The 16,462-nt window shown below is 45.9% G+C and overlaps 1 protein-coding gene across 1 annotated transcript in view; it reads left to right on the top strand.

Moving 5' to 3' along the window:
• Positions 1–1,281: 1,281 nt before the first annotated feature.
• The window catches only part of CDH23 (cadherin related 23), a 3,939,560-nt gene continuing 3,924,379 nt past the window's right edge, over positions 1,282–16,462 (top strand). Inside the window, exon 1 of the mRNA XM_069610726.1 lies at positions 1,282–2,193. The gene's annotated coding sequence lies outside the window, so the exon portion shown is untranslated. The remainder of the gene's footprint in view (positions 2,194–16,462) is intronic.

Genomic DNA, 16,462 nt, shown 5'->3' with positions numbered 1-16,462 from the left:
ATTTTCCACATGATTTCAGCAGAGGTCTTTTACTTAGGGGCATGTCCCCCACTGCCACTTTACTTATGGCATTCGGGGCTATTTCATACCACACTTGAGATCAGCTGACCATCACTCAGACAATGATTCCTGGCCTTGAGCCGCTGTGTAGGCCAGCCTCCAGCTCTCTGTCCAGCCTCGCTCAACAAACTGCTGCCTGATACCCGCAGCTGACTTCCATCTTGAACTCTGTTGCCAAGTTGGGCAGCAACCTGAAACTGACTCGACCCTGTCAAGCACCAAAAACATCTACAAGCATAAGGTACATTGTGGTTCTGTTCTCCTTGGTTGCTCGCCGGGTGCCCCTAGTGACATTTTACTCCCCAGGCCAGGTCACGGAATACAGAATAATTGTTCACTTCATAGAACCCAACCCTGGAGATTTTCATAAAAGCAAAGAGCATTATGGGAAGATAAGAATGTCCACAATTTTAAATTTGAAACATGTCTTATTGTGTTTCAATACCCTTTTGAGCGAATAATAGAAGATGGGCTCTACAGTTTTGATTTGTCACACTACTCACCTAAGAAAAAATGTCTGTACATTGCAAGACATACATACCATTTTGGAGAGCTGCAACAACTATGTGAGTCTTCGGCTGTTTTTGTATTCTGTTTCCCATGCCAAGCCTACTGAAAGTGCTTGTTGAAACGTGAGTTGCTCATGCATGTGATAACTCGGCTTCAGAGCAGATACGCGAGTGTCCTGGGGAAGCCCCTAGGACTGGGGACAGGGCAGCCCTACTCCGTTTTGTTCTGGCCCATATCCTGCACTGACGTAGACAATCAAGCCACAGTGTGAGCCGACGTCTTCAGTGGGTAGGGGCTATGCACAAGACAACACGTGTACTTGTTAGAGTTAATATAAATAAAGCAATTTACTTTCAATGCATACTTCATATCACTGGTGCAACGACCGTTGCTTCTTTTTGTTTTCTTTTGGTTCTTTTCTTAACATTTCTGGACGTGCAGGAAAACGAGAGGGGCTGCAGAGGAGGTTTTGATAATACATATAATGTTAAAAAAGAGACGTGGTGTTGCTAGGGGAGCACTTGTGGATGTATCAACACACAGCCCGGGATGCAGGTGAGCTTTAAGATAAACATTTGCCCTTCCACGAAGCCCTGAGTAGTTGCTTGATGTTCCCCCGATGCGATTCGAACACAGTACAGTTCATAAAACGAAGACTGTGTTACAGGTGCGCTCTCGGAAAAGCTCGGCAGCGCTGCCGGCTGTGAAAGATGTACTTGTTAGGCGGCGGTGAGAAGGACAGGGCGAACCGTTGCTCCTGACAGCGGCGGCTGCACCTGAGCCGCTCTCTCTCTCTCTCTCTCTCGCTACCCTTCTCATCTCCTCTTTGGGGGATTGGCAGTCACCAAAGCAGGCAGTGCCATGACATCAGCCGAGGGCAGGCTCTGAAATATTCATGGAGCGCGAGAAGCGTGCGCCTTTTAAAGGGATCAGCTGCGGAGCCGGGCTCCCTCCTCCCCTCGCAGCTGGGGCTCCCCTTACTCCCATTGTTTGGAGTGGGGTCTGGAGTGGCGGGTGTGTGGGAGGAGAGCAGGTCTGGCCACACACAAACAGGTCCTGGGAAGATGCCGCCCCAGAACAGCAGGGGCTAGCTCCGGCGGGGATGTGCGCTTTGTGACAGTCCCCACTTACGCGTGTTTCGGAGACCAGGAGGGAATCACCAGGGACACCAACAGAAAGTTGCTGGTTCCTGGGCTATCGGCGCATCTCGCCAGATAACGAGACTCTTGTTACGGCTTTTGCCTGATTGTTGGAGGTGATTTGTAGCAGCTTAAGCCACTACACGGCTGGTACACGGGGATGAGAGGCCAGGAGTGACGACCTGTGTCCCCGGGGGCTGGGGCGTCCTGCCCACTTCAAGTTCTGGTGCTTTGGGAACGAGAGCCTGCAACGCTGTAAAGGGACCTTGAGAAACCATGCCAGCGTGTGCTGGACTCTAGCAGGCGGTGGGCTGACCGATCATTGTCAAGGTCCCGCTAAACTTCTGAACGCTTAGCCGTCTTTTTTTAATGCCTACGCGTAAAGAAGGGTCACCATTATTTTCCCCCTCGCAAACCTGGAGCACCTTTGCCCAGTTCCTGCTGCAAGCAACGGCCGAGCCGCCACCCCGACTGGAGGACTGAGGTAAGGCAAAGTGCGATTCCTTCGCAATAATTTACTTTCGTGAAGAGGTCAGTAACTCTCGTTGCGCTTCGGGGAGAAAAGTTGGGGGATGGGGAGGTCCAAGTTGAACAGGCGGGGTGCTCATTTCCCTGCTCACTCCAGGCTGTCATGTCTGGGCAGAGATGCACCAAGGCGATGATCCGGCTGCGCGCTGTCATGTGCTTGTCTGCATTGATGTCTGTCCATGTCTAATGCAGGTCTGACAAACAGCTGTCGTGCCACTTCCGGGTCTGGGAAACAGCTGTCGTGCCACGTCCAAAACAATACTGACTGAGGGGGAAGCGCACTGTAAAGCTCCACGCGCGTACACAGCTGGAGACACCACCATTGTGTGAACAACTTTTAGAAAGATTCTTTGGGGGACACTGGTTACAGGCAAAGCCTACCTTGGGATTTTACAGCGCCCCCATTCTGTTATCTAACTCTGTGCCTTTTATGAAGAATGTTTAGGGATTTCAGGGACACACAAGCCACAGAATTCGCCCTTTCTCAGGGGTCTCGCCCCCACATTCGCGCAACAATCACACCTGCATTGAGGAACATGTTTCTGCCATAACGGGTAACATGGAGCAATGGTAATACATTTCATGGACTTTGTATGTGCTTACCTCATTTTCAGAGAGACGAATGGGGAACTGTTGCTATTGGTTGGCGCAGCCGAGCGCTAGAGTTAACTTTGGGAGCAAGGCATAAGTAGAGCCTGATATGCGCTTTCCACATAACTGATGCCCCCGCAGGAGCAGCCCCTGTCCAATGACTTTAGCACGCTAGACCAAACTCCTTCATTCTTCTGTGAAAACTCTTCTGACCTCCTAGACACGGTTTCTGCCCAAGCAGGTGTATTCTCCCGTGGAGGCCGACGGGGCTAGTGCGGTGTATATGAGAGCGGTACTCTGGGCTCTTTGGCAGGCCGCGCACTGGTGACTTCAGGGCGCTGAGCTTCACACATTCATGCCGCAATCCGTTCATAAAACTGCTATCCAGCAACAAGACACACACCCGAGGGTGGCCCCAAGCACCCTTCCTCGGCCCCCATCAGCTGTGCCATCTAGTAGTGACGTGGAACAATGCCGCTGTCCCTAAAGCCCTGCCAACCTCCTCCCTCCAAAATACGGCAGCACGCTTTATGGTAGTACTGTAGTACTGGAACAAGTGCGCACGCATGCACAGTGACACCCAATTGTATATTGTAATGGTCTCGTCTGTCTCATATGTCACGGGTTTTGTTAAAGAACCGGGGTTAGAACCTCTGTTGCTGTATTGCCGTTCCAAGACAAACACGTTGCCCCTGAGCGATCCGCCCGACCGGTTAACCGAAAAAAAGTACTTGTTAGCTCATTTAAGATTCACTGTCAATTGTAGCGCTCCGAGGCTATTACACACTGTGAGACTTAGCACTGTATAAATAAGTATTTGCTATAACATGGAGGAGTGCGTGCGTTTGTAAAGCGCGCGCCCCAATGCGGGGCTTTCTTGCATACATCTCATTACTGGGCGCTATGGAGGAATCTGGCAGTCAAGTGACAGCTGAGAAGTAGTCGCTGAACTGCCCGCGGGTCCACGCGCGTTACAGGCCATTTCCTTCCTGCTCTCGCGGCTCTTCCCGCAGTCGTCCCTGCATCCTAGCAACGTGATCAGGTGCCACCCGCGTTCCTGCAGGAATTCGGGAGCCTGGCAGCAGGTCTGCTCCTCTGCATAAAACTTGCTCGCGGCGCTTCTGGGTAGGCAGAGGTGTGACCGTAATGCATGCTGATGGCTGACACGCTGGCGCTTCGTTTTTAGGCGCCTGTTGCACGTGTCTTGAGTGCGAATGTAATTCAAATGCACGTTTTCCCCACACCACGTTATACAGGCGTGCCCTGCGTGTTTTCAGCGCATATAGCATGTAATTCATAGGAAGGTGGTTTACACCTGACACGTGGCAATCAGGTCGATTTTGAAAACGTGCCCACAACTTCATCATTCAAAGCGCCAAGAGGGATGTGTGTAAAGTGTAGGCGGTATATAATGCATCTATATAAGCAATGGTTTACACCGTAGACTTGAGTGACACCAGGCTTCCTGTGTCTGGACAGATGACAGGATACATCCTGCCTCGCGGCAATTTTTGACGCCTCTCCCTGTTGTCTTCGCATGTCACCCAATGCCCCGTGCCCTCTCGGGGAATCTTGTGAATTGCGCCACGGTGGAAGGCGACAGGTCTGTCTCCTGTATCTGCAGCCCGCTGCCCGTACCGTGCAGGTGGCCCTGTTTCTATCTCGCCCTCTGTTTCACGCGATGGCTTCTCTGAGCTTCTGACGCCTCGGTGTAGCTATAGCGCCAACAGGCCGTGCGGCCAATGGCATAGGACGTGCAAGAAAAGTCCTAGTTACAGTGCACCTGTCTCAAGTAGACCTTTTGGTCACCAAGTGAGTAAGGAGATTTCCTGCTTCGCTGTGCGTTGCCGGCGTAGGCTACTCGCATCCTCCAGGATTTTCTATGATAAATGAACTTGCCCCAAACCGTCTCCCTTGAAGGAACACACAGTTTCGACCTTACACCGCCCTGAGCATAGCACACGCCAGGTTGCTCTGCTGTGGCGAGTTCTGCAATCCATACTTTATCCAGTAGGGGGAGTAAACACTGCATTTGATGTGAACATTTCGTGGGGGGTTTTGAGCCGTTACCAGCCGAGAGCGTGTCAGTATTAGAAACACTTACTTTTTAAGATTGGCTCTAAGACCACTGCATGTGCGCCTTTTGCATAACCCATTATACATGCCATACCATATGCCATTACGCGTTATAAATGCCATATCATATCATAACCCCTTTGTAGATCGGTGTGAGCATCTGTCTGGATAGCTCAGTTGGTGATCCGCCTGCTGTTGAGGTCGGTGTGCAATTCGTGGGTTTGAGTCCTGCAAAGTCTTCTCCACCTTTTATGCTTGAGAGTTGATAAAACAGACAGAGACAACACCCACCATCGCCCCCCTACACTCCAGGTTATCCCGACCTTGCAGGTAGCTACTAAACGTACACAATTACGTGTGTACTGGCCTTAGTATACCCATGGATTGAAAACAATCGCACAGGGAGTTTCTTCATGTACATGTTGTCTGGGGCATGGGGCCACTGGATATCAGAAATTGGCACATATTTATTTGTTAATCTGACTATAAGTGGCAGGTGGGTAAACTATTACCTTTTGTGGCATTTTACTTGTTTTTGCAAATTTTGTGGCATTTGATGACAGTTTTTGTGCTTTTTTGAAGCATGCGCAAATACGCGATTTGCGGGATGGTCTGATCCAAGGGGTGCTGTCGATTTGGGCTAGTGTCAGTTACTTACAGCGTTCCTGACTGGCAAGCTTGTGGCACTAGGCACTATAATAAACGCTGACACGATACAGCATGCTAGGGGCCAGGGCTGTTAACGGGGCATTGTCTAGTCCCAAGTAACAGTCACTGTTTTCAGTTAGGGTGCATCGGTCTTGCTTCGGGTTGTCTGGTCTGGTTTTAAGAAGACATTTGGCTACCTTGTCAGCCGTGTAACAAAAGCGCCAGAGTGCACCTGTGAGAGGCTCACTTAAACATGTGACTCACAGAGATGTCCTCAGGAGCTCCAGGCATCGCCAGATTTTTCTCCACTGTTAACTTTGTGACTCAGGGGTCAAGTCCTAAACATGAAAGTGGGGGGACTCATCAACAAACGGGATGTGACAATGCCAGAAATTAGAATATCAAGGTGAAATAATCACATTTCATTAAATTGACTTTGCATAACCACCCAAATTGAACAGGATGAATCGCATTTGCTTTTCATGAAATCAAAACACACACAAAACCAAGACAGGACATTTTCTTCGAATAGCGTTTTTGAAAACGTTAAAAGGTGTGCATGTTTTAAACTCCAAGAACCAATACACATGTTTTCCTTGGGACTTGCAGTCCCGAAATGGGATATTTCACCTTTAGTTGTTTGTTATTTTTCATCAGGTTATATAGTGCATTGGTGAAGTGTCCAGCCTAAAAACCTGACAGCTGCCATTTGATCCCAGAGGTTGGCTTTAATTCATACATTCAAAGAGGACTTCCAATGTTTCTCTTTTAGCTGGGGGGACTGAGTCCATCTTCTGAATAAAGTGGGTGGACCCCGTCCCCACCGCGTGTACCCTCGACTTCAGCCCTCAGGTACAAGAGAGAAGGAGCCCATCACAGATTCTCAAGGGCATCTCCTGATTGGCTCAGGCTAACCTCTTTATGAATCCAGCCCATAGTGTGGTGCTCTGCAAATCCATTCACTGTATTTACACTTACTTTTCTTTTCTCTTTGTATGTTGATAACCTCAAACTAAACACACGCATTTGTGAAACCGAGCATGTACATTCATTGCCTAACTTTAATGTGTTTTCCATTAACACTTGTGTATAGGCGCGTTACAAATACCATATCATATCATATCATATCATTCATCTCATATGTAAGGTACGGGGTCTCTAATGGGGGCACATAGTCAGCAATGAGCAATTCTTTCCTGCCTGCTTGTCCAGGGGAATGCACAGTAAATGTGTGCAAGAATTCAAACAACCACACCATGATAAGAGTGCATGGTACTCTTTATAACTAACACACTCTAGAAAAGACATCATTCATTGGCGCCGATAACGTGATCAACTGCATTCATTTTGTCGATATAAGGAAGAGGACAATATCCACACAAATGCACAGTTTCTATAACACAAAAGAGATTAAGGGCCCTATTCATGGAAAAATGCGCATTTGTCCCACAATTGACAGCCGCCGAGAACGACACAATATACGCCATGCATATTCATGAAATTAACACATGCAAAGTAACCATATTCACAAGTGGTGCCCAAACGCCCCTGACACGCTCCACGCAAAGCATAAACAGCCAGCAGAGCTACCTTTGCGTGCTCCCCCAGGTGCGAATACACGCACCCTTCAAACAGTGCTTGGGGTCCCCCGTACCTATTATCAGCACCCCGACAACATGCACATGATATTTCGTAACTCGGGTTAAACTCAGAAAATCTGTGTGCAAACCCCCGTAAACCGTTCCTGCACCCTGCTACACTGCATACCCGCACCCCTAAGTTTGATCGGAACCCCGGGTGCGTACACACACCCCTAAATCTGACATGCAAAACCACCCATGCGCTGCAAATCCTATGCGCAAGTGTCATTACGCCTGCCTTCAGCTGGTGTAGTCATCGAGGGACTTACATGGCCATTTCTATGCTAAGAGGCTGCGCAGGTCGTTCCATGAATACATGTTGTTTGGCACTAATGTGGGAGTGTGAGGGACTGCCTGCGGGCCATCCCTTGTAACACCCACTTTTTCACATGTTCTTCCCCATTTTCTGAGTTCCTCCGTCTCTCTTCCTAGCCCTCCATGCAGGCCACTCCCACGCTCTCTGTGGTGTCTCGTGGAAGGCGCTCGACGGCTCGCAGAGATGTGCCGAGCCTGCGCGAACACCCCGCAAGTACTGAAAAGTCCCACTCTTTTGAATCAATGAACGGAATTTGCATGCAGTTTGGCACGCACATTCCTTATTTCTCACGCAAATAATTCCATGAATCGGCCCCTAAATGAGGGCTTGGTCCTTTAAAATCAATAGATGTATGGCCAAGTGCCTTTTTGCATATCCTTTACCTGAATGATTTCTGGAGAAAAGGTCTAAGCAACACTGAATGGTTACCACACAAGGATCAAGTATTGTGCTTAAAATGTGCAAAAAAGGTATCATATCCTCCACATTATGCATGGTCAAGTAAGTGCCCAAAGTTCCATTTTCACAGTAGTAGACACTATACAATGCAAGAAACGAGTAAAGCAGAAGTATGCCTTCACAGACCACATCTAGTACTGTTATATTGCCCGGCCTCTGACTGGGCTAACAATGTAGCAAGCGAGGTCTATCAAACATTTAAGAAATCCATGTTTTAATTACATTATTGATTCTTTTAGTGACTTTTTATCGAAGGCAAATATATGTTTATATCCCTACTTATCTATTATTGCAATGTGTTTTGAACTGGTGGAAGGATTGCACAGTTTTTTTACAGACTGAACACACTACAAACACTCTACAATGTGTGCATCAGATCAGATCACACCACTTATTTTTGTAGTATTGTTATTCTGGGCCATGAGTATGTATGGAAATAAGATGATTGACTAGTCCATTGTATTTCCTAATATTCTCTTCGGTTATAAGATGGGTAGTTTGGTGGCTAAGTTCCATAGCATTGAACCCACATTGGTGAGGGCAAATCCTAGTTTCTCCACTTGAGCAACATTGTGTGATCCTGGGCAAATTATTTTCACCCGTTGAGACAGTTCCGATATCTACCAAATCTTAGAGGACTTTGTGACCGACCGTTATTCAGGGGCATATAGATATAAAATAAAACTGAATGAGATCACTTTGATTATTGTAGAAAGACCTAACAGTGATTTAATTTGGAGGGCTGTGCCATACAAGTTAGCAGAACCATTCACCTCCCATGTTGGTGCACCATGTATTTGTGCATTAGTATTTACAGAGCGCAAACCTGGCTGAGAGCATTATAAGGTGGGAGGGGTGATGTAGGATCATAGGAGATATTGCAGGGGGGGTCAATGGTTTGAGATATGTTGCTGCCCCCTGTACCTGAAGGGCTGCTTGATACCTTAGCAGGGTCTCCTGAAATGTGCAATGCAGAGTTTTCAATTCCTTTCTGAAGTGCAGCAGAGATGTGGGTGGGTCGGATAGGAGGTGGGATGTCTTTCTCCGAGTCTAAATTTTGAAGTCGTGTTTCCCAGCCTTTTTTGAAGTTCTTTATTCGGAGTCCGGTAATGTCTTGGATTCTTGTGCAGCGCCAGTTCGTTTTTCGGCCAGGTAGGAGCTGTATTGGTGGTGATAGCCTTGTAGGTGTCACACCTTGTATATTATATTCTTAAAGACTGTTCAATCCATTAATTTCTTAATGTGTAGGGATTTATAAGTGCTGCGTTCACCTTAGCCATCTTGGCGCCACATATTAGAGCGACGATTAGGATCAAACTCCGGTTTAGAGTGAATTAACGGAAAGGGACATTCTTAATATTTCGCACATTGCTGTCATTTTGGTTACCCTTAAGACACTTTTGGTAAACATATGCACGAGAGCGGTTTTGATTTCGTCCACGTCTACAGAGCCATTGTTTTCAATCATTCAATGTGAAATGCTGCGAGATATTGAGGTGAACAGGAGCGTGCCTTTCCTCGATTGTTCAAAATACGCCAGGACCCCTGGATTATCGTCCGCTTTCTGGAGCTAGTAGATTCTGCCGGAGATGACAATGTAACATGGCAGAGGTGTAGACAGGGTTGGTAGGTCCTGAGCGGGAAAGACCCACCCAACATCTGTACATGGCCACTCAGCAGCGCTGTGTGGGCATTGACAGGTGTTAATGGCACTGCGGTGGCCCCCGTACTTTAGCTTCCAACCCCACTGTTAGACAATCCTGGCATGACTCTGTCTGTGCTCTTACGTGACCCAATGCCCCAGCGACTACAAATACGATTCTGCAACTTGATATTGTTATTCTGACAAAAGAGCATTTGATTGGGCAGCACCTCTGCCCATGGCCCATGATTGGGTAGCACCATGTCTGCTTGTTGAAGGAGACCTTGTGGTGCAGTGGTGCTGAAGAGAGAGTGGCCGATTATGCGCTCGGGCAGACCAATCAGAGGTAGACCTGGACCGCACAGAAGCGCAGCTCCATCATGGAGAGACTGGAAGCGGCACGTGAAGCCTGCCCTGGCAGCCCAGTCGGGGAATGTGCATGGCGCAGATTCCGGGCTTGATTTACAAAGCGTTATTCGATGGGATTTTCCCAGTTCAACTCCATCCGTGTTGGTGGTGCATGCGATCGGCGTGACTGATCTAGAGAGAGAGAGATTTAGTTCATAGTGCAGGAACATTTTAAGATTTTGGGGGTCGGAATAATGCTATAAATGCAAATGTAAACGCTAATACGGGCCCTGGAGGATATGGTATAGAGAACACAGCCTCTTCACAGGGTTGACATAAAGGAATAATGTCAACTATTTCATTTCCCTTTTTCACCACCTGCTTCTATTCTATTTTTCACTATATACCAGGACATATTGTCTAAATAAAGACCTATTGGACTTATTGTTCTAACCATTTGTGAAATATTCATGATGACTGTTTTTATGGCCTTGTGATGATAATAATCAATTGTGATTTGTATTTCATGTTCACATTCCTAAACTTCCTTGTTGAGTAAAATCAAAATATCCTTTTACCACTTTTTCCTTTTTGACTTTTTTGTTACCCTGCTTTATTAGGATTAGTTGAGGGTACCCATAGACCCTTATTCGAGGATCTCCAATGGAGGAGACCCAACACAATAACTAACTATTAGCCCAAATGGACGGGTCTATTTAGTGAACCATACTTTTCCTTCCTCAGAGTACAACACAGAGGTACACTTTCTTGTTGACATGTTCCTTATGGCCTAAGTACCTCTGGAGTAAGGCCTTCCCTAGAACCTCAAAGGTTTTTTTGTTACCATGACATGTAAACGAAAACATGTCTGTTGGGTGACAAGATGAAATCTGCCTTGGGGCCCCAACTTCGCAACAAACTTCCTCGCAAAATCACACACAACTCTTCCCAATCTAACAATCCATAAGAAGTGTTTGTGAACATTATTTGTTTAACAGCTAAATGTGCAAAGCCCACTGCTCGGTACGTTTTAGACCAGCATCTAGAGGCGAATAATGTCACAAAGCAGCTTCATTACTATATATACAGAGACACACACTCACACTAGAATTTAGCTACAAGACATGCCAGTTAAAGCAATCATAGGTTTTCAACATGACATTCATGCTATATTCGTAATTTCCTGGTTCTTTTTCCATAGGAAATGTGACTGCCAGCCTTACTTTCTATTTCTTCCTATTCATAAGGAATCTTATGTTCAAAGTTGCTGCATTGTGTCTTCTTGTGATCACGTGTGTATCTAGTACACATTCTTTCAAATAGACTAGTTAAGTGTTTCTATATAGTGCTTACGAATGTCCTTCAACCTCACCACAACCAACCTCGCTCCTCTTCTCAATATCCCTGAACTCAAACCTCCATTTAGCAATGATCCCACCTCTCTTGCCAATACTTATGCCCATTTTCTCACCCAAGCCATCAAGTCCATCGCCCTCCTAGAAGAAAAAAAAGAGAACAAATCTATGCGCTCAAACTCTTGGTTCACAGAAGAACTATTAGCCCTCCACACCAAGAAACGTAAAGCTCTAACCAAGTGGCAATCAAGGCCCAGCCAATCCTCCCTTAACGAATTCAAAGAGATATCATTGGCATACAAAGAAGCCATATTTCTAGCCATATCCGAATCCTACAACCAAAGAATCTCTAAAGCCAACTCCATATCAAGAGAAATGTTCTCTATTTTTAAAGAACTCACCACACCCACCTCCAGCCCAGATGAAATCACTAAGGATGAAGCCTGTTGCACAGGCATCCAGACTGCCCTCATCAACAAAGTAAAAACGCTCCAAGATAAAATAGCACCTCAGCGCAAGGCACTCCCCAACCAAGACAGTCCTTCCCCTCCCTCCTCTCACAATCCTATCCCGCAAACACCCCTCTTTACTTTCAGAGATGGCACAGAACCGTAAGTCTCTGACCTTCTCAAAAAAATCACACCCTCCACTTGCAAAGGGGACATCTGCCCACCGACCATCATCAAAGAATGTGCAGACTCACTCATCCCCATCATCACAACATTCATTAATGCCTCATTCTCATCTGGAATCATACCACAATGCCTAAAAGAAGCAAGGGTATGCCCGCTCGTAAAAAAACCCTCCCTTGACCCAGCCTCCCCAACAACTATCGCTCCATAACCACCGTTCCCTTCCTCCTCAAAATCCTGGACAAAGCCGCCCACAACCAAGTCCAACACTACCTAGAAACTAATGCCATTTTAGGCAGAAGACAATCCGGCTTCTGCAAGGGCCATGGGACAGAAACCACCCTCCTAGACTTAAAGAATCAAATGACCAAAATAATTGACAATGGCAAACCTGCCCTCCTGTTCCTCCTCCATCTCTCCGCCGCGTTTGATCTTGTTGACCATGATATCCTCACTTCTCACCTATTCAACGCAGCCCACTTCTCTCACAAGGCCACCACTTGGATAACCTCTTTCTTAGAAGGAAGGGCCATGAAAGTGTACTCAGACCAGGCCAATGGACCCCCCACCACCATCAACTGTGGAGTCCCACAAGGGTCGTGCACTGCACCTACCCTCTATAACTTGTTCACCAAACCTCTCTTTGACTTGTTGGACACGCTCGGCATAGCCTACACAAACTATGCTGACAATACCCAAGTCCTCCTCCCTCTCACTGCAGACTATGACCAAGACACAGAAGCTCTCCTTAGGATATATGCCACCATCCAATCATGGATGGCTATTAACGGTCTTTGTTTAAACAGCGATAAAACTGATATAATCATCTTAGCCCCTAAAGAAATTCTATCCAAACTCAGCCCTGAATACTCACACACCTCCATTGACAACACTAACATACCTGTCTCCACATTGGTTAAGACCCTAGGAGTCTACTTAGACTCTACACTCTCCAGGACTAGGCAAGTCAGCACCATCTACTCCACCTCTGTGCTCACTACCAAACTCACCTATGCCATAAACCCCTTCCTAACCTCTCCTAACTGCCTCTCCATCGCTAGAGCCACAATAGGAGCTATACTCGACTATTGCAACGCCCTCCTAGCTGGCACCTCAACTAAAAACATAAACAGGCTCCAAATAGTGCAAAATAATGCGCTCCGAGCTGCACTGCACATCCCCAAATTTGATCATGTAACACATGCCAGAAGAAATGCGCATTGGCTCCCAGTCAAAGAAAGAATCAATTTCAAAATCCTCACCCTCACACACAAATGCATCAATCTCACAGCACCATCCTACTTAACAGAAACCAGAACTCCTCTGTCCATCCTAAAAGAAGCCACCTTGCGAACCAACTTCGCATACCCACCATAGGAAGAGCCAAAGCTGGCGGCATTGGCTTCCCCTACATTGCTCCTAAGCTCTGGAACACCCTGCCTAACTCTCTCAGAGCAGAACCCTCTCTGTGCCCCTTTCGTAAATCCCTCAAAACCACACTATCCACATAACCCTAGCTACCCTAGCCACCTCCCCTTCGGCCCTAAACTGTAATGTACCGCAACAAGTATGTAATGTAATCCTATGTAAGTACTGTAACACATCATGTCTGTAATGTAATCCCATGTAACAAATATGCTCCTGAAATGCAAACCTCCATGTAACCACTAAAACCTTACTGTGTAACCTCACTCTGTATCCAGCAATGATGTGAAATCTGTAACAGCGCCACGGTGCCCTCGTGCTGATGTGCGCTTTAAAAATACGAAAAAATAAATAAAATAAATAAATAACCTGCTTCTAAACTTCTGTAGGAAAAATTAGGAGACAATTTTAAGGTGAAGAGACGTCGAAATAATGCATTCATGATCAGTGCTTCTTTCTACCCAGCTATAATGAAAAGGGTGCCCCTATGGGGTAGATGTAGTTAGCTGCTCCCCTGGGAGACAGCACCCTACAAATGGCACAGAGTTTCCGAGACATCAGGAACGTTCGTTTGAACTTACCTAGGGAGTGGGTTTTAACCAAAGTTAAATTTACAATGCAAAATGCTGAAAGTCACAGAATGGAACTCTCTACATTCATGAGACATGGCTCCCTTGCTGCACTGAAACAATATACATTGTATGATATATGAATTATAAATAAGTAGATATTGGTTGTTTTATTTTATGAGCTATTGTATATTGTGAAAAAATAAGGTGCAATATAATGTATTGTTAAGCTGTATGTTTTGTACTTATTGAAAAATGTGATTGATGATGTGAAAAGTTGCATGTGAGCTGGACACATTAAATAAAGAAAACAATATATACATTACAGGAATCTACAAACAAGAAATGTCACTAAAGTGCAGACCAGTATTGCATCATATAATTCCTTATGAATTAAGGAATGGCATATCTAAAAGTGCAAAAAGGCCCAGTGGGTCAAACGTTCCAATGTAAACAGTGTATTTCATTTTTCAACAGCAATTGAAATATTGATTTATAATTTCAATACTATAATACAATACAATACAAAGAAACACTTGTGTACGAGCGCGATATAAATAAAATATCAATCAATCAATATTGTTGCAGTTTGCCTTAATAACTTATGGAGTCTCCAGGAAGTTTCAAGGGTTTTAGTAAAAAATCCAGCAAAAGGTACACAAAGATTAATCTTCTCAGTGGGTAGATTATCCAGTATAGAGGCAGGTAGATGGTTAATAGAATACACCTGCTGTAAAAGGGGGTTGGAGAGGCTCATTGAGGCTTCCCCACTCTATCTCATCTATGTGAACCTCCTCCCTTACCCAGACATCCCTAACCCCAGGTTAGAATGCTAACCTCTAAATAGACTAAGATGTTCACCTAAAGGTATGTGGCCCTATGTACCTAAGATCCTACAGGGCCCACTTAGACTGGTCCTACATGATCCAGAGGTTAGTTCTAAAGGGATATAGAGTTGTGTCTTACAAACGTTGAAGTCCCACTCTGTCTTCCTTCAACACCCCAATGTTCTTCTGCAATATGTCTCTTTATAAATCTCCTTTATCTCTTCCTACTCTCATCCCCCCTACTTCATCCACCGTCTCCATCTCCTCTGACCTCACCAGAACAACCCACACTCTGCCTTTCCTTCTGTCTCCTTTTATACTGTTGTCCTGCTGACTCTGGCTCTCCCCCCTTCACTTGGCTTCAGCACTCACCTGACTCTCTGCACTAATCAGTGCCTGTCTTTTCCTCAGGGGCTGATTTGCACATGCGAGAGGCTTTGAAAATTCCTTAAAGTCCCTTCCCTACTCCAGCATTGTTTTTGAAACATGCTCTCTTGTGGTAGCAGCCAGGGACCCAGGCTAGTCATTCTCCTCCTGTCTCTCTTGAGGTGTCACTGAGTATTGTTGCCAATTTGGTTTGAGGACAATTTTTGTGTCTTTCCTGTACCCCTGCAGTCTCTCCTTACTCCCAGTTTGTTTTCTGCTGGTTCACCATTGGCCTGTGGTATATATGGGATTGTCAGGTTGGGTGCTGGTCGTCCCATTCTTCTTTGGAAGGGCAATTCTTAGTTCTTTCCCTAATTGTGCTTGATTCTGCACTCCTCTGTCCGGTTCAGGTTTTCTTCATTGCTCCCAGCTACCTTGTGGCAGTTTGAAGGGAAATAGAGAGAATACTGACCAGAAAAAGGGCTGGTATCAATTTCTGGACAGAGGGCAGCAACAGTTTCCACATACAGGGCACATTGTGGGGTGAAATATAGCCCCTGGATACCAGAAATACAGAGGCCAGAGTCAGTTATGAGGACTCACTAAAATAAAAGGCCAGTGCAGAAATGATGTCAGACATAAGGACTATGGAACTCAAATCAAAAGGAAAGAAAGTGGGCCTCAATTTCAAGAGGCTAAAATGTGCACAATGCGTTTTATGATGGGAAAGAAAGACACATGGCAATGATGTTTTGACAATCTATGGTGAGATGTGCCGACAGATATGGAAACCGCAGTGCACGGTATCTTCAATGGGATGCCAGAATTGTGTTTTAAGCAGCCACAGTGAAACAGAACATTTTACATGTAAATTAATTAAAATAATGTAATTTAGTTTTTCCCTCCTAGATTAACTATATGCTCAGCAAAATGCCCACTAGAATTTCAAGCTTAGGCATGGTGTTCACATGTACATGTAAAATTCAGAAACAATATGTATATATTGTTAAATTGTGCCGTATAGGATGCCATTTAAAGAAATTGTGTGTGGGTTTCAAAGGCCACGTGCTGCTGGCCATTTCTTCAGATTTGAAACTAAACCCCTGGACCCCCCCAATTGCCGTGGAGATTCAGGCCTGGTTGTCTTCAATCCATCAGTGCCCTTCCTTAAAAATACAAGCAAGAATACTTTTGAGATCAGAAATGCAGTGGAGACCAGATAAAGCCATGTCTGTTCTGGCAGCACTGGCGACGCCATGGTCACAAGTCCCATAAAAAGTGCATTAGTGACCATTATGCACTCTGTTCACGTCATGTGTCTGAAGAGGAGA

This window comes from Ambystoma mexicanum, chromosome 8 (assembly GCF_040938575.1).
Source record: "Ambystoma mexicanum isolate Mex_15411 chromosome 8, UKY_AmexF1_1, whole genome shotgun sequence".
Lineage (NCBI taxonomy): Eukaryota > Metazoa > Chordata > Amphibia > Caudata > Ambystomatidae > Ambystoma > Ambystoma mexicanum.
Note: the sequence above shows the minus strand (reverse complement) of the source record. Positions and strands in the feature narration are given on the sequence as shown.